Raw genomic sequence first — 19,192 nt, 5'->3', positions numbered from 1 at the left:
AATTTATGTACGACGGATATTTTTGAGAATAATTCTCGTCGAACTCGAGTAAACAATATGCATTCATTAAAACGAAATTCACGATCATGTAAAATTTCCGTCTGCACGACGAAGAGAAATATGTACCCCAATTTTGAATATTATCAGAAAACGAGTGAGGGTTAATTAAATGTAAGATAAATATAATCGGTAAATAAAAATAGGTGATGGTAAAAATGTAGAAAGATCATTCTAGCGATTTTTTTTAAAAACGCAAAAATCCGTTTCATAGAATTACATATCAAGTGTAGAAAATGTCGGAATACAGAAGAGACGAAATGTAGAAGCTTGAAGTACGAAAAACTATAAGACAGAATTGTCAAAATTCTCCAGTACTCCAAGTCATTCTGAAGTTTCTACATCATGGCTTTCGATCCACACTTTGATCTTTCTACATTTCCACTTTCCTAGACTGAGAGAAATTTTTAGTTCCAGTTACCGCTCGGTCATGACCTTTTTTCATTTTTTATCACAACCGAAAAATATGGTTCAAGGTACAAAATGAAAATTAGCTTTCCAGCTGTTACCGGAAAGTCTAGTATCCGTTACTATTCTTTCTCATTACGATCACTGTTGCTAGATTTTCTTGCAACTGTTGCGAAAATTTAACGCTTGCGCAACGATAAATTGACGTTAAAGCCTTATTTAACTAAAAAAGTAGAGTAAACCTGAAAAACTGATTTTGCGTTGCAATGACCAAAAAAGGATCGACGATAGCGTAAAATGGTTAGGCGTATCTCGTTTTTCGTAATCCCAACGATATTCAAACAGTTTTTTAACGACACCTGTTTTACTCAATTCTTTTAGTTACTGTAAGAAATGAAATTTTTCTCAGTGTATGTACCGACTTTATGAATATTAAAAATACCATAAAATAAATCTTCGAGTCTGAAAATTCGACGTTTGTGACCCTCCTACATATCACGATCTTCCTTCCTCTTCTATTTTCACCCCCACCTGACTGACACTATAATTAGACCAGGTAAAAAATGGTTGATAATTATTCTGGGTTATATCTCTAAGTAATTCCCAGACAAGTCTTGAAAAAAAGAAAAGAAATGCCAACTTCTGTTTTTGTTATTTATCGTCTTTCGTTCACCCACCAATCAATGTATTATACCTGTAATACGTGTATACAAAAAATATTCATGAACACACGCACGTATACAAATGTTGAAACCGCTTATCTTTATCGTTTCGAGTTTTATCCGATTGGCGATTGCATTTGCCACATAAATAATACCTATCCGTGTGTAATCGACACTTTGATTTTCGGTGTTACGCAACCCACTGTTTTCTTTTTTTTTTTTTTTATTTCTCATTCTATTATACCTACCGTTGTTTTCGAGACTGGACTTAAATTGTCGTTTTTTTTCGAATGTTATTTTTAATTTCGATCAGTTGATTAAACGATCTAATCACTTCGTATACAATATATGAGTAATACCTAAATTGTACACTAATTAACGCGAACAAATCCCCCCCTCACCGCTCCTCCCCGCCCATTTGGAAAAGAAAATGATGACCCACATCAGTTGTACTTTTACAATTAGTCATCGTTTTGCTGCAGCGAAAGGAGGCCTGAACGATAATAATGTACAATATAGATGCGACGTAACGCACATGGAACACATATAAAGACGATTTTGACCGTAATAACAATAACTTACGGTAATATCTCTTTCTCTGTTTTATTAATATATATATATATTATATATATTAATATATATATATATACACGTACATTAGACCTCTCCTTAAGAAGAGTGAAATCGAATTTTGACGCTCGCACGCCTGAAATTGTTTCTAAACAATTCAAAAAATATGTTGAATTTTTTTTTTTTCTCCTTAATGTTTACCCACCCATAGAAAGTCTTTGTCGCATAAGAAACGAATCGGTTTTTCGAGGTTTTTAATCAAAATTTCGTACCGAGTAGAAAATAATCGTAAAAAATTTTCTAAAAAAGTATAACGAAGATGAATTTGTCCCGTTTAAAACGTCGCTTGGGAAATTTGGCTATCTCTATTTTTGACTCCGCTATCTAAACATTAGCGCGGCAAGGAATTTCGACTATGATTCGTGTTTCAGGACAGTTTTTTTTTATAATTATAATCGTGCTGGATGAGGATGAATGAGAAAATATTAGCGACTCGATGAGTCATTTCTATGCAAGTATGCGCCTACATACATGTGCTAAAATAACATAAGCACGTGTAACGCATAACAACGTTTGTTGAAATCACATAACAATAAATTTCATTATAAGTAATATGATTCACGATTACAAACAAATAACAATTTCTCTTTACATTATATACTCATGGAAGTGTACTACTATTATAATTATATGCAACGTCCCTTTGTTGAAAAAAAAAAAAAAAAACATTAGCCGCAGATAATAATTCTAACGAAGAGAAGAGGAAGGGGGAAAAAAATATTCAACCCGCGGTGAAATATATCGCGTGTCGTTATAGCCGCGAACGAGTGTTTAATCAATTGTGCAAATATAACCGTTTAGTCACATGTCTTCTTTCGGGCCGGGGGAGGAGGGCGAGGTAAAAAAAGGACAGAAAAAAAAAGAAAAAAGAAAAAAGGAGGAAAAAGTCGAAAAGAGTGCAAAAAGAAAGAGAAGAGAGAAAAGAAAAAGACAATCTTTTAACCTCGTTGTAAGAACGATAAAACAAAAAGTTATTATTAAAAATAAAAACGCTAAACAGCATATACGCGCCATGAAAAGCTACGCATTAAAAAGGTTAGAGACTTACGTATATATATTGTTTTAATGTATAATATATTGGACAAAGTTACTTCACAGTTATCATTACTCGTCACGATTATAATATCATCACTATCGTTATTATTACTATTATTGTATAAAATTTGTACAATATACATATGTTGCCGCCCGCCGCCCCCCCCCCCCCCCCGCCCTTCTATAATTATCGCTATTTTTCGCCAGATTGTAATATAATCTCGCGTATCGAGATTTTTTTTTACATTCTCTGTAGCGTTTTGCGAAATCCGATGCGATGTGTTGCGGAAACATTTATCGACCATTAAATTACTTATTATATGGAAATTAACACGGTGATTAATTTATTTTTATCAATTCAATAACGTCGCATAGTTATACACACACTATATGTAATATAATAGGCTATGTACGTTCAGAGAACCAGCGCGTGTATATTATTGCATGTGTATTCATTTGCGTACATGTACGACGCATTGCGTTGTGGCTAAATCGAGTCTGGCACATATGTTCGTATTGAACGTCTTTTTTTTTTCTTTTTTTTTTAAATTTCCTACTCTTCTTTTCTCTCACTCTTTTCACGTACCTGTATCTCTTTCCTAAACGATCTCATACCGCGTAGCGATATGTGTACACGTTTCAAACCGTGCTATTTTATGTTTCACGGGAATTAAAACACACTGCTTGAGTTCTTATACGTGTATATATATATATATATATATATATATATATATATGTTACAGATTTAAACTATAGTTGATAAATTCCGTTATAAATATAATTATTATTATAGGTATAATTTAGATATTGAATCGAAGCTTATTGAATGATGAAATTGCGGGTTGTTAAAAAGCAATTCAGAACCCTTGATTGATTGCGGGAAATGAGGACGAATTGAAATTAGTCGATGTTCGGTGAATCGGTGAAAAATATGAAGAGAATCTTTTACTACCGTAGTCGGAAAAAATTTTATCCATCGCGTGAAGATACGTTTATTTTAATCACGGATTTGATACGGTTATTTTTAATCTCTGAGACGTCGAATAGATCCGCGTTAATGCGTTACACACATGCATACAATCAGCATAATCGATGGGTTATTCACTCGATATGGAAGTCGGCAATTCCAAATCGCTAGATGAATTATTACACGGCAGAATATATGTAACGTAATAAAAGGAATCGGTGATCAGCGTCGAGAAACGCGTTATTGCGGGAAATCTGCGGTTTTAATAACGCGAATCGACAGGTGAACAAAATTCAATACAAGTGTGACAGAATTGAAATAATCGTTAAATGAAAAACTGGGAATCACGGATACGAGAAATTGTACAAAATCGTGAATCCGAATCGATGTTTACAAAAATTGTAATTTCACGCCGACACCGTTAACGCGCAATTATTTATTTATAACCCTTTTGCAATTGCTTTTCGTTTTCAAATTTATCCTCGTATTGAAAAACACTTTTTCTTTTTCCTTTCTCTTCTCTAATTATTTTTCCGGCGAAACTTGAAGCAAAGAACTTTGATCCTCGGGTTTCGGACCATTCGAAACTTTGATGTTTCGTCAAAGTTTGACTTCCTTACTCCAAGTTTCGCCACAAAAAAAAAACTCGGAATTTGGGGCTTTCGAAACATTTCAAATTCGGAATTTCAATCCCACCTCAAGGTGTCATTTCACTTATACGAGAACACACGCGATCGGTACAAAAACGCGAAAAAGACGTCGTGACAGTCGGAATATCGATGGCATCAATTTTAATTTCAAAATAAAACGAAGAAGGTCCGCAATTAGACTCGTCGCCGGTCGATCACTATTATTACACATATCTAGGCAAATGTACATAATGTATGTACGACCCTAGACAAACAAGTTTATAATAATACATAATACACAAGTGGGTTAAGCTAGATTAGGTTAGATTAGTGAAACATTAGCAGTGGGCGATTGTTCGGCTCTACAATTGTTACGAAATTGTTGTTAATTGTGTATAACGGTTCGCCCAGTTCGTACCGGATCAATTATTGCACTACCGGCAACGATATCGCGGCTTGTATGTTTCCTTCATTTCTTTACACACACACACAGACACACTGCATGTTGTACATGTATGAGCGAAAGCGTAACGCGGTAGTGATCGGCGGCGTGTGAATAAGATTTATAGGGTTTTTATTGAGAGGATATATAGAAGTGAAACTTATAACGACGATAAAAACAGAGACGAGAAGAAATAAAGTATATATACATATGTATATAAATTAGACTGTTTCGTTTGGAAGCAATATTTTTTACAACCACTTCCGTATCGTCATAAACTTGTTGCTGAATAAATAGGAAGGAAAAAATTCTCGCGGAAGGATATTTTTTTTTGTCATAAATTGAGTTTGAAAATCACGCTGTAGGAAAAATCGATTAAAAATTTTCAAATTCAAGATGAATTTTTGCACGGAGGATTATATGAATAATTTTTCAACCGTTTGTATTGAGAATTGCTTTCGTCGATGCAGGAGACTTCTGTAAAGAATGGATAATTCTTTTCAAAAAGTTTCGAGGATTAGGTGTTCGTGACAAGAGTGGTAAGAATGTGAAGTTTTTAACTTTTTTTTTTTTTTCTCCCCCAATGCCGTTCACACCGAGCTACACGTTTAAATATGAGAATAAGTATCAAATACGAAAAAATTACCTTTTAAAATTGATTTTTACCGGAGATAATAAATCCATTTTGCAATTTATAAGAAAAATGATGAACTGAACGTACAACGATTCGATGAATATAGATAACGTCGAAGGCATGTAATATTGTAATTCAAATTGGTAAATAAAAAAACCCTTACATTTAAATGTACGATTTAAATTTAAGCGGCAGGGTAGCGATTATGAGGGGAAAAGCACGTGACGAACGCACGATGTCTTTGAGCTGGTTTGAATCGCGAAAATCGCGGTATAATAAATAGATATATATATATTTATAAATAAAGCAATATATATATATATATATACATTATATATATCATGGGACAATAAATTCCGGGAGAGAGATTTAAATACTACTGGCCTTGATCCGCGGCGTGAAAATAAATACGTATACATACGTAATATATAACCAATTTTTGTAAAGATTATATATTTAGGTGCGTGGTAGATTGGCACGATTGTGCAGAGGTGGAATCTTTCAGATACGTCTAGTATCATAAACGGGCGTCTTCTCGAGTTGCGTTGCCTTTTCGTTGCGCACCGATTTGACGGTAATGAAGATTTGTAAAGAAAAAGAAGAAGAAAAAAACCGAAAAATACCGACAAAAAAATTAAAAATAAACAAATAAGGCCACCGCGCAAGATCCGAATCGCGGAATGCGAAATCTTTGCCCCGACGACACGTGTCGACGAAAATTTGAAGGTCGTCGTCGTTTCCGATCGAAGGCGAATCACAGATCCGATGTACGTAAGTGTGTAATTGTAAATACATCGATATGTATATGGGCTATTCCGCGTCAACCGGATCAGTCATCTCTCAGATATTTTTTTAATTTGGCATGTGGATTGTGTAAGGGGAGTTAGATTTTTGTGCCAAAGCGCGAATCTCATAATGCAAAATTCGATTTTTTATTAACAATAACAAATTAGACTCCCATTTTTTTCAAAAATTCATAACTTCGGCAACAAATTAGATACAATTTTTTTTTTTTTTTCAAATTACGCGGAAAGCTCCATAGAATTTAAAAAAAAATACGAAATGGTAAAAAAAAGTTGTTATCAATTGTTTATTTAACAATTAATTTTTCAAAGATTTTTAAAACAGTGACCGACACGATCAAAAAATTTTTTTAAAATTCTGACATGTTCCTTGAACTGTACTACAACCTGTGAATTAATTCCAGAGGGGTGTTTTTCTTCGTTTTCGAGTAAAAAATCATTAAAGGTGTCGATGCGCATGAAATTGCGGCGCGTCGAGTCTCTACGTAATGGCGGGCGGCCGGTTGCCGTCCACCGCTACCCCGCGGCGGCGTCGCGGCGTTATTTTAGAGTCATTTTCACGATGTAGGACATGATTGAAAAATCTGAAAAAAATACTGTACCTTCACAAGGCCTGCTCAAAGCGATAAGTGAAGTTTCAAGAATGTGTTTTTCACCGTTTTTTTATTACAGAGATTCGAAATTTGTTATGACGCATTATGATTCAAACATGAATTACGAACACAGGTCAAGTGTTGTTCCAGGATATGGAATACCTGCACCTGTGCATGCGTCACCTAAATCCTTCACTATCCAGGTAGTCCAGGTAGGGTCACCACCTCGATTCCGCGAAGGGGTCATTTGGCTAAAGTCAGGTACATTGAATTGCACCTGCATTATGTTAGCCCCATTGGTGGAATTCAAGCAATTAGAAGAGTCGTTGGGTGGGTGAAGCACTATATTCCAGGATATGGAATACGTCCACCTGTGCATGCGTCACCTAAATCCTTCATTATCCAGGTAGTCCGGGTCACCACCTCGATTCCGCGAAGGGGTCATTTGGCTAAAGTCAGGTACATTGAAATGCACCTTCATTATGTTAGCCCCATTGGTGGAATTCAACCAATCAGAAGAGTTGTTGGGTGGGTGAAGCACTATTCTGAACGAGTATAAATTTCGAGCATTTCAAAATGCATAACATTCAATCGAATACCAGTGTAGCGATCAGTGCAATACATCGTCTCATTCTTCACACAAGTAATTCATTTCTGAAAGCAATGTCTACAACAGATGTGAAACGGTGCTGTAATCCTTTCCAAAGAGTTGGCCATAATTGGGTGCGAAATTTGGTAAAGCCAGTGACACCAGCATTACGGAAAAAGTTTCCGGACCTAGGAGAATATGTGTGCATGGATTGTCGAATAAAATTGTACAAATGCAACACAATTACTCCATCTGATAAAAACGAGGTAAGTGATATGAATCATAATTATGCGAGTGGTGACGATCTTGTTTCACCTTCACCAATTAGTGAACAGAGCAGTGTGGAAATGTTTCTTGAGAATGATATCGGGCAAGAATTGTTGTGTGATGTGAAAGAATTGTTTATCAACGCGAAGTGTGTCGCGGACAAAATTAAATATCTCACAATGACTCCTCGTAGTTGGTCCATCAGAGAATTGGAGTTACAATTTGATTGTTCATATAGAATGGCTCGTAAAGCTAAAATATTGCAAAGTGAGCGTGGATTTGGATCCTCCCCAGATCCAAGACCATCTCGCACTCTTTGTGATGATGTTGTCTCTCATGTAGTGGAATTTTACTGTTCTGATGAAATAAGTCGGATCATGCCTGGTCAGAAAGATTTTGTCACTCTTCGCGATGTGGATGGTTCAAAACATCAAGTCCAAAAACGACTTGTTTTGTGTGATCTGAAGGAAGCTTACGCCGCGTTCAAGCAACAGCATCCGAATGATAAAATTGGATTTACAAAATTCGCGGAACTCCGCCCAAAGCAGTGTATTTTAGCTGGACCAACAGGAACACATACAGTTTGTGTTTGCAAAATTCACCAGAATGTGAAACTTATGTTGGTGGCGGTTAGCTCAATTTGTCAGACATTCAAAAGAACGTACCACGATTTGATAAAACAGATATCGTGTGACTCTCCAAATCCTTTGTGCTATCTCGGTGATTGTAGTAGTTGTCCAAGTTTTGATATGGTTACACACGAAATGGAAAGTTTATTCGACGATAATTTCGTAGAAAGTATTAGCTACAAACGGTGGACTCATACGGATCGATCTGTTTTAGAAACGATCACGCAAGAAACGGAAACGTTCCTCGAGACGCTAAAGGAACAGACGATAGCCCTCAAGAAACATGATTTCATTGCTAAACAGCAAAGTGCATATTTGAAAGACAGAAAACATCGTCTACAACCAGGGGAGTTCTTAGTTTTGGGTGACTTTGCTGAAAACTATGCATTTGTTGTTCAAGATGAAATTCAAAGCTTCCACTGGAATAACAATCAAGCTACCATCCATCCTTTTGTTGTGTATTATGTTGAAAATGAGGACTTAAAGCATAAAAGCTTCGTTATCATATCAGAAAATCTACAACATAATACAGTCGCGGTCCATCTGTTTCAGAAGAAACTAATCGGTAAGCTTTTTGAGTTCTTCGGTAGTGAAGTTATCAAGAAAATGATTTATTTTACTGACGGTGCTAGTGCACAATATAAAAATAAAAGCAACTTCATTAATTTGACTCATCATTTTGACGACTTCAATGTCGAGGCTGAATGGCATTTCTTTGCAACGTCACATGGAAAAAGTCCATGTGATGGCATTGGTGGAACTGTGAAAAGATTTGCTGCACGTGCAAGCCTACAGCGGCCCAATGAAAATCTTATTTTGACTCCAAGGCAATTATTCGAATGGAGTGTGAGTGCATTAAAAAATATCGCATTTGACTTCTGCAGCAACAGCGAACACGAAGAACATGAAAAATTATTGAAGCCGCGATTGAACCAAGCAATAACGGTTGAAGGCACTCGACGATTCCATTCATTTTTACCTCTATCTATAAAAACTGTAGAATGTAGGGTTTACTCTTCCTCTGATGAGTCATTTACCCGTAAATCTATGCGCTAAGATAGCCATGTAAGTTATGACGAAAACCTTTGCTCACATTTCTAAGTTTAATGCCCAGTTTGATCAAAGATTAATAGATTGTATCCATAGAATAAGCGATTTATTTGTATGAAATATATAATTGTAAGTGCGTTCATTTCGCAGCTTCCACATATCTTCGGGGGTGATTATAAGTACTAAAATAAGTAGCAAGTTATGTAATTATTATCATTTATGTGCACTCTCATGGTGCGTAACTGTTATTTTGAATCTCTGTAATAAAAAAACGGTGAAAAACACATTCTTGAAACTTCACTTATCGCTTTGAGCAGGCCTTGTGAAGGTACAGTATTTTTTTCAGATTTTTCAATCATGTCCTACATCGTGAAAATGACTCTAAAATAACGCCGCGACGCCGCCGCGGGGTAGCGGTGGACGGCAACCGGCCGCCCGCCATTACGTAGAGACTCGACGCGCCGCAATTTCATGCGCATCGACACCTTTAATGATTTTTTACTCGAAAACGAAGAAAAACACCCCTCTGGAATTAATTCACAGGTTGTAGTACAGTTCAAGGAACATGTCAGAATTTTAAAAAAATTTTTTGATCGTGTCGGTCACTGTTTTAAAAATCTTTGAAAAATTAATTGTTAAATAAACAATTGATAACAACTTTTTTTTACCATTTCGTATTTTTTTTTAAATTCTATGGAGCTTTCCGCGTAATTTGAAAAAAAAAAAAAAATTGTATCTAATTTGTTGCCGAAGTTATGAATTTTTGAAAAAAATGGGAGTCTAATTTGTTATTGTTAATAAAAAATCGAATTTTGCATTATGAGATTCGCGCTTTGGCACAAAAATCTAACTCCCCTTACACAATCCACATGCCAAATTAAAAAAATATCTGAGAGATGACTGATCCGGTTGACGCGGAATAGCCCATATATACGTATATATATATTAGGGTTAAAAAAAATTTTTTTAAATTCTGTTCAATCTCCAAACACACTGAGAAAAATCTCATTTATTACGGTAACTAGAAAAATTCAGTAGAACAAGTATCGTTAAAAAAACTGTTTGAATATTGTTGGAATTAGGAAAAACGAGGTACGCGTAACCATTTTGCGATATCGTCGATCCTTTTTTGGTTATTGCAACGCAAAATCAGCTTGTTCGGTTTACTCTACTTTTTTAGTTAAACAAGGCTTTAACGTCAATTTATCGTTGCACGAGCGTTAAATTTTCGCAACAGTTGGATGAAAATATAGCAACGGCGATCGTAATGAGAAAGAATAGTAACGGATACCAGACTTTCCGGTAACGGCTAGGGAACTAATTATCATTTTTTACCTGGAACAATATTTTTCGATTGTGGTAAAAAACGAAAATAGTCGAGGACTGAGCGGGAAACGGAACTAAAAATTTATCTCAGAGCAGGTTCAAAAGTTCCATTTTTCGGTATAAAAATACGCCTGTTAAAATCTGAGCTCTTAATATTAACATTAAAAGGTTCCGCATCGTACTTTTCTATTTCTCAGAAGAATAACATGGGAAAAATGATTTTTTCTCTTTCAGATTTTTATAACTGGCTAACGACGCGTCGTATAGGAAATTTGCATACTATACATATTTTTTGTACGGAATTGAAAGCTCTAAAAAGAAGGCTCCTATCATGCTATGATAAATCTACGATTTCAAAAGTTATTTTCTAATTCTATATTTTGTTGATTTCCTACCAGTTAATATCCTACCACTCGAAACTCCTCCCCTCCGTCTTTTTCTCCTTCTTCAATGATCTTCTCGTTACATAATGCCACAATTATGGAGCATACGGCGATAAACGTATAATGAATAAACAAATCCGAGATTAAATCGCGAATCGACTGTTTTGATCCCTTGTACGTAAATGATCATCTACAGTTGATTTTTCTAATTCACCTCAATTTTATACATTGTAATGATATAATTATTCTAAATTGTTGCAGAAAAAATTAATTTGCGATTTTCCACTATGGCATCCACTGAAAAGTTTATTTAGGTTTGGATAAAAAAAAAAAAAAAAAAAAAAGATTCTACCATCCAAAGATTCGCGCTCGGTTGATTTTTCACTTTTATACATATTTTTAAAATTCGTGTAGTATCGTGAATAAAACCTGTCTTGTTTTTTTTTTTCATTGCTTTTACAACGGTCATATCAATTCACGTCACAAATACGACCCACGCTAACATCAAGTAACATCAAGTCTCCAGTTGACGTTTCATAAGTTTATCCGACGACTTTCTCATTATTAATTGAATCCGATAAAATAGTAATAATGCAATATGAATTTTTAATTTAGGAGAATAAGATTCTCGGTCGATATATCGTCGTGTTACGAATCTATATTTTTCGGTTCAATATAAATTTCAAGAAAGAAACGATAATCGCAGGGCTACAACGTGTTTCCTCGCAAATTCAAATTCAAAAAAAAAAAATAAATAAATTCGAAAAAAGCTAACAATCGATCGATCTCGATCTTCCACGTAACGTAGAACGCGCTCAACTTTTCACAGAATCTTTCATTAAACCTGAACGAAATTTTTACGGGATTCCACGGTGAAAAAAATAATACATTATAATATGTGTATATAATATATATATACATTTTTTTTTCAACACACACTAACACATGTTACAGCATTAATTCGCAGCCTGCAAACGCAGTAACCGCGGAATAACAGCAAACTCGATGTGCGTCTCTCCGTGTGTGTTTGCAGTGTAAGTATCAACACACTATATGCATACCTATTAGCGTTTCGACGACGAGTATATATACATATATTATAAATATTACCTACACGCATATATACATATAGGTATAAAGTACGTATCAGGCGTCACAGACGCGCGACGTTTCATCGGCCAATCAGATTGCGTTCAAATATCGCCGACTAGACGCGGAGACTTTCTATTAGTCATCACGTGTGTCTTCGGCCAATCAACGCTGTAACATGTAATCACGTGTTGCTTTTTTTTTCCTTTCTTTTTTTTTTCACTTCAAATACAAAACGTACACGCGTCTACTCTTGGTCGTGGTTTTTTCTCTCTTTTTCTCTATTAATTTCATTTCTTTTTCTCCCATTTTTCCTTCTTTTTTTTTTTTTTGTCGGTTTCGTAAATTTTTGTTATTCAAACCAACGCTCGAAAACAAACATTTCCAAGGGCGGAACAGGAACTGTTATATCTATTTATATGCATATATACACACACACACACGCGCGCGTATTTGTACAGCTGTCGTATAATAGTCATCGTATAATATCGTTTATTCTATAATATATTAAGAAAATACGTGACGGTGTTTTTTTTTTTTTCCTTCAATTAAAATTTTTCTTCAAAGAGCGATAAAAATTAGAGGTCGTTCAGCAGCAAAGAGAGAGAGAGATAGAGTAAATAAAAAATGTAATTATTATAAACAGAAATTGGAATTAGAGCATGCATATTATATATGTGTTTGTGCAAACTTTACAAATGATTGTTATTATTGTTATTATTATTATTATTATCCTTTACATTATTACACACAGAGAAAAAATTCTCGAGGGGTAATATTTTTCATATTAGAATTGATTCGCTAGTTGATTGGAAAAAACGTACGGTACATTAATTTACAATAAGCATAATTTAAACAACGCACAATGAGGTTAATATTTTTTATTTTTTGCGCTGCCCTCCCCCGCCCTTCACTCCTTCTAGTCGCTAAATATATTACGATTGTTGTTTCGTCCGTATTATCAGTTACATAACGTATATGCGTGTATTTGTAAATAAATATGATAAAACGAAAACGGGTGCATGTAAATATATATATATGTAATTATGCAGGATAATCTTCGAATAATTTTTATCCCCGGGTAATAAATTTTACATATATCTTCTAGAATTAGAAACTTTTGCATTTTTGTCGCCAAGGTTTTCAGGCCACGCGGATGAAATTAATTTCATTCGATGTAAGTATAGATACATGTGACGCCTACGTTAAATATGACGAACCAATTTCAATCCATTTATACTGTACAACACAATTCATCATCGCAATGCGTATTATATTCCTATTGTATTTTATCTTACCTCCAAATTTTTCTGCCAGTGAATTTTTCACGAACATTCTTCACACCGTTGTGTTTTGCAATAATTATTATCGACGTCGGGAGTAACGAGGACGATGACTCCGGAAAATCTTTTCACGCTGTACAATTTATAACGCATGGTTCGACGTTTTGCGATAGAAAACTGCCGATGCAGCGATCGGGGACAAGAAATGAGAAATGAGAAAAAAAAAAATAAGAAAAAGACGAAGAGTATGCGACGATTTTATAAAACTGTGTCGGCGATGAATGCGCAGTGACAGCATGATGGGACGGGCCACGACGTGTCCGTAACAGTCCCCGTGTTTTATAAGGTTTTTGACCTATGCGGAGATATATACACACACACACACACACACACACGCATACAAACTGAAGCCTGAATGCCGAGGCAGTGTGAGAGTGGATCGGTTTTACATGCATGAATGCATGCAATGTGCACGCATCGTGAATCGTTATAAAGATCGACGCGTAAGAGTTACAGGCTGATTAATTATCGGATGTATACAATAATGGGACAGCAATTTCAATTAATTTTATTCGATTTTATAACGGATGAAGAAATTTTAGCATGTATAAGTAATAAGTTCGTGTACGATAATTCGTTAATTCAAATTATTCCCGACGATTAATTTTATACGCTGTTAGTATAATTAATTTAAACATCGAGTAATTCACGTTCTCTTCTTCTTTTCGTACACTGAGAGAAATTTTCAAAATGGTTAGGCGTACCTCGTTTTTCCTAATTCCAACAATATTCAAACAGATTTTTTAACGATACCTGTTTTACTCAATTTTTCTAGTCACTGTAACAAATGAAATTTTTCTTATTGTACACAATGATCTATACGCGATCAATTTAGGGTAATTTACGTCGTAATCTTGTTTTTTAAAGTCGGTACGTACGATTCCACATCTTCGCTTTTCTGCCAGTGTTATCATGAATTTATGTGAGAATTAAATTGAAAAACAGTGTTTTTTTTAAATTTTTTTTCTTCAATTCTATTCAAATTTTCATACATCTTCCATTAGAAAATTTATTCAGTCAGTCGTTGACGATCTACTTCAAAGTAAAATGAATTTCGAAAGGGTTGAATTTTTTTTTCTCTCTCCCTCTCTTTTCGTTGAATGTTTTTCTTTGAATGTTAGCAATTATACTCGAACCCTCTCGTCAATTTATAATATTACGTAGGCATAAAAATGAAATAACTGCAATGGCTGATTTCCTCGCTCGCAAGAGAGGCGACCCGGTAGGATAGAACGCCTGAAAAAGAGCCAATGAACTTTCCTGACCCAGGCAGTGTGAAACCATCGACCGTGTTCATCCTTCTGTGTAAGTATAAAGAAAGCCGAATAAAGAAGAAAAATAAAATCAGATAATCGAAAAACAAATTGACTCGAAAATGCTACATGTGTGATAATTACGGAGACGAGTTTGATGTCATTGTTTCTATGATAATGGATAAGTTCTACATTATTCTTTGAGATTTTGTGATTATAACGCTCCAAAAGTAAAGAAGAAAAAAAAAAAAAAGATACGATGAGGAGTAGAGTGAAGATTTTTAAAAAAATAATAAAACAGAGAGCAGTAACCTTTCACGTTCTGAATGAAATTATTTGAAACAAAAGTCAATTATGAAATAACGACAAAGATCGAAATATAACGCGATTAATGAAAAAGCTTGAAATACGGGAAGAATACAGAAACCAAAGTCTCAGCATTTTCTTTACACATCAATTTCGTGACCTTTCGATACATTATATTATCAAAATAGATTTTATGCGTTTTGACAAATTTCTTGGATTTTTAACCTGACACTGATTATTTGGATTTAGAAATTTTGTTGGAATATATGTAATTGAGAAAACCAAACGTTTTACGGACAAAAACGTTGACAAAACGATTGGCTAGATTGCATGATCGGCAAAAAATTAATTACAAGCATGCATGTAAAAGAAAAATAAGCCTCAAATTAGTTATAATTGAGAGGTAATCAAGTAATAGTTTTCTTTCGGCGAACGTTTCTTCGACATAACTAAACTGACTGAAATTTTCATCTTCATATTATATTATTCCGTCAAATTCACGAACTTGAACCTGATTTAAAATAAATTTCAATTGAAAAAGAAAACTGTAATAATATTAACAATAATACAAAATGTTTCAAATCTTTATAACGTATACACACTTGTTTCCGTACCGTCCCCCAGTTCAACTTTAAATAATTTAAAAACAATTCTTAAATTTTTTCAGTCTATCTCTACTCTAAGCCGTGCCTTTATTTTAAATTTCCATTCTAAATGGAAAAAAGTCAGATTTCGAGGATGTGCAATTCGTGGATATTAGCAGATACGATGATGTGAATTTTTTCTCGGATTGTAGCACCAATGCCCACTAAAACCTTGCGGTTAAAGATTTTTTAAAACATTATTACCCTTAAAATAAAATATACGTTGATTATTATTATACGTACGAAATACGTTTATTTTAAATTGGGAAGTCGTCTCTCTTACCGGCACGAGTTACAGTTGAGATAAAAATCTGATTATATTAGGGAGTTGTTTTTTTGTTATCAAAATTAAGGTAAAACTAGGGCGAGAGAAAAAAAATATATATATATATACACGTATGTATAAATGGAATCGTTAACCAATTATATGTGTATATATATATATAAATAGCTAACGATTCCATTTATATTATTACACCGCAGCAAAAACCGTGTATGACTAATCGCCGTTCTTACAGAGACTAAAACTACCGTACTCCTCGTTTTTGAATGGCCAAAAGGTTGCCTGGTGATCAACGACTCGAATCAAGGCGCGACTACTGCGTCGTTCGTTCCTTCCTTCCTCCTTCCTCCTCCTCCTCCTCCTCCTCCTCCTCCACCTTCTCGTTCATTATGTATTTATCTGTTAATGCACGTGATCCTGAGACAATATTGGCATGTACAAGAAACGGCTCGTATCGACGAGCTATTAACCGTGAATTATGTGATCCGAAACGTGTTTTTGATTTTTTGCGCTTAGAAACACCGATCGATCATTCCGCAAGTGGGAAGTTCCGATGTGGTTATACTTCTGATACAAGGTTCTCAGGCGTGTAATTAAGTCCGGAAAAACCTCTAAGCCTTAATTAATATTCGTGAAAAACACGGTCGTTGTCAGTTTTCTGTAGAGTTTTTGTTTTCGAATTTTGAGCACTTTGTATCGTGTGAAAAAAAAAAAAAATAAAATTATCCTACATAATACAGAAAGATCGGAAAATTGATAGTGAACAATATCGAATCATCAAAGAAGCGAAATTCTATTTCGTAAAATTTTCAAAAATGGAAAAACTCGAAGTATACAAAAGTCAAAACGTAGAACGGCTAAAAATTTACAATCTTTACAATTATTGCAATTTGATGTTTTGTTTTTCTTGCGCCTATCATTTCTGCAATTTTCACACGCCTATATTTTGACTGCCTACAATACGTTGAAATTCTGTAAAATGGATTCGATATTGTAATACTTCCATTTTCAAATCTTTCTACGCGTTTAAACGGACTTGACGCGACGTGTTTATTGTATTAAAAAGATTCCGATCATCCCGAACATATAATACAAAATTCTATCCGAAAATGGGTATAGTTTAATGTTCGGAAAGTTAAGACTTTTTTTTATTAAAAAAAAAAAAAAAAAAAAAACTGAATAAAAATAAAAATCTAGGTTTTAAAATGTTTTTCGAATGAAATTATTATACGTGCTGGAAATTCGATGCAAGAAATTCGTTCCTTCTAAACGACGAAGCTCAGAGATCTGAAAAGTAAAATGAAAATTTCGGCACTTCATAGTTTATCCGTACCTAATAATTGTCGGAATTCTTTATCAACTGGCAGCGCAACGACGCGGATCGAGAACCTTGACTTTATTCATAAAGTAAGAGACCGAGATCCTTCCCCATCTCCCGCGTGCCTGTAAAACTCGTAACCTGTACGACCGGCATACGTAGATTCAAGCTCCTTTCTCTTTCGCTGCATATCCATATAGGTATGATAATTATTTGCGAATTTTCCACACAGGCGGAGACGCAATTTATTTGTTGGTCAAGGTGGGAAGTTTTTGTCACTTGGGAGATAAAAAATAAAAAAAAAAAAAAAAAAACTTTACAGGGAAAGAGAGAGAGAGAGAGAGAGAGAGAGAGAGAGAGAGAGAGAGAGAGAGAGAGAGAGAGAAACGTGTCAAGTCGGTTATCCCAGGGGGAGTGGAGGAATTATTGTGATTATTATTACGATGATGCCGATGCACGGTCACGTTCTAGTTGTACTTTTGTAGAAAAAAAGGAGAACAAAAAAAAAAAAAAAAAAAAAAAAATCGAAACAAACGAGATTAAAAAGTAAATAATTTATATTCTACAGATAAACCGACCAAAAGAATCTGCAGCCGATGACTCATTCTGGTTTATTCGCCGTCGTAATACTTATAATACGTATAGATATTACATTCAAGCAGAGAAATTACCATTTTTTAACCACAAGCTTGAAATCCCGTCATAATTGGTATGCTGAACATCTTGTTGAAAGTCGAGTAGGGAAGAAGAAAGATAAAGGTTCATAATCCGCCTCAATCGTCGCGTAATGAGGGACGGAAGAAGAAGAAGAAGAAGAAGAAATTCCGAATAATAAGATTTATTTTTATGAGAGAGATACTTTTCTGAGGATCTTGTCAAGTTGTATGATTGCTATTGAAATTATATCTTTTGTGGGTTTGTAAAAAAAAAAAAAAAATAAAAAAAAAATAAATAAATAAATACTAACGATTTGCCGAAATTCTACCCCTCCTATTCCGTAACACATACAGATTTGAAAAGTAAGTAAAACAAGATTATATCTTTATTTTTCCACCTGCAAAGACCAAAAAAATAAGGTGAAAAACCAAAATTTGAATTTCTTGAAGCTCCGTAATCGGTAATTTTTTTTTCATCCGTAACTCAACTTTGGCCTCAATAGTTTTTTGTTTTTATCAAGTTTTTATTTCCTTTTTTCAGCAACAATTCTGTCGTTTCTATAGCTCGTTTGAGTGGATACAATCGGCTTATACTGTAAATGGAAGAGAGAAGAAAAAAGGAAAATGATGAAGCAGCAAGAAAAAATGAACGAAGAAACTAAAACGAAATCTTAATCCTGATATTAAATATGTTCAAGTAATTTTTTTACACTTAACGAAACCTTTTCTTCCTACCCGTAATATTGATAATATTAAACTCGACGTATTAAAAATAATTTTTATTGTACAACAAAGTTACGAAAAGAAAATATTATTACAAAAATATATAAATATATAAATTTTTTCTTTCTTACTTTTCACGTCATCGAAATAATTTCGTACCCTTACTTCACATATTAAAAGACCAAATTGTATCTCATACTAACTTTTTTCAAGCATTGTTCAATCCGCCAAAAGAGGCGAGCTTTTGATTCGATCGGTAGAAAAAAAGAAAGAGATCTTCGTGAAAATTTCGCTGCCTTCTGAGTCGTCTTTATGCTTTTATTCGGTTTGGTTTTTCAATAAAAAGGAAATCTACCCCGGTGTCGGATGATGTACCAGCAGCGAGTAGCGGGAGGGTGAAAGAACACTCAAGGATATCGGATGACACCGAAAGCTCACGGATTGAGGAAAACTTTCCCGAGTTCAAATATCTC

The 19,192-nt window shown here is 34.5% G+C and overlaps 1 protein-coding gene and 1 long non-coding RNA gene across 2 annotated transcripts in view; one reads left to right on the top strand and one right to left on the bottom strand.

Annotated features, from left to right (window-relative positions):
- The window catches only part of LOC124217832 (MAP kinase-interacting serine/threonine-protein kinase 1), a 92,312-nt gene that overhangs the window by 37,785 nt on the left and 35,335 nt on the right, over positions 1–19,192 (bottom strand). The gene's annotated exons all lie outside the window — the stretch shown is intronic.
- Positions 17,279–18,771, top strand: LOC124217844 (uncharacterized). The gene is made up of 3 exons (XR_006882924.2): positions 17,279–17,429; positions 17,909–18,359; positions 18,538–18,771. It is a non-coding gene; the product is annotated as an uncharacterized lncRNA (long non-coding RNA).

The sequence above is a fragment of the Neodiprion pinetum genome, chromosome 4, assembly GCF_021155775.2.
Source record: "Neodiprion pinetum isolate iyNeoPine1 chromosome 4, iyNeoPine1.2, whole genome shotgun sequence".
Lineage (NCBI taxonomy): Eukaryota > Metazoa > Arthropoda > Insecta > Hymenoptera > Diprionidae > Neodiprion > Neodiprion pinetum.
The sequence above is the reverse complement of the archived record's forward strand: the minus strand, read 5'-3'. Positions and strand labels throughout refer to the sequence as shown.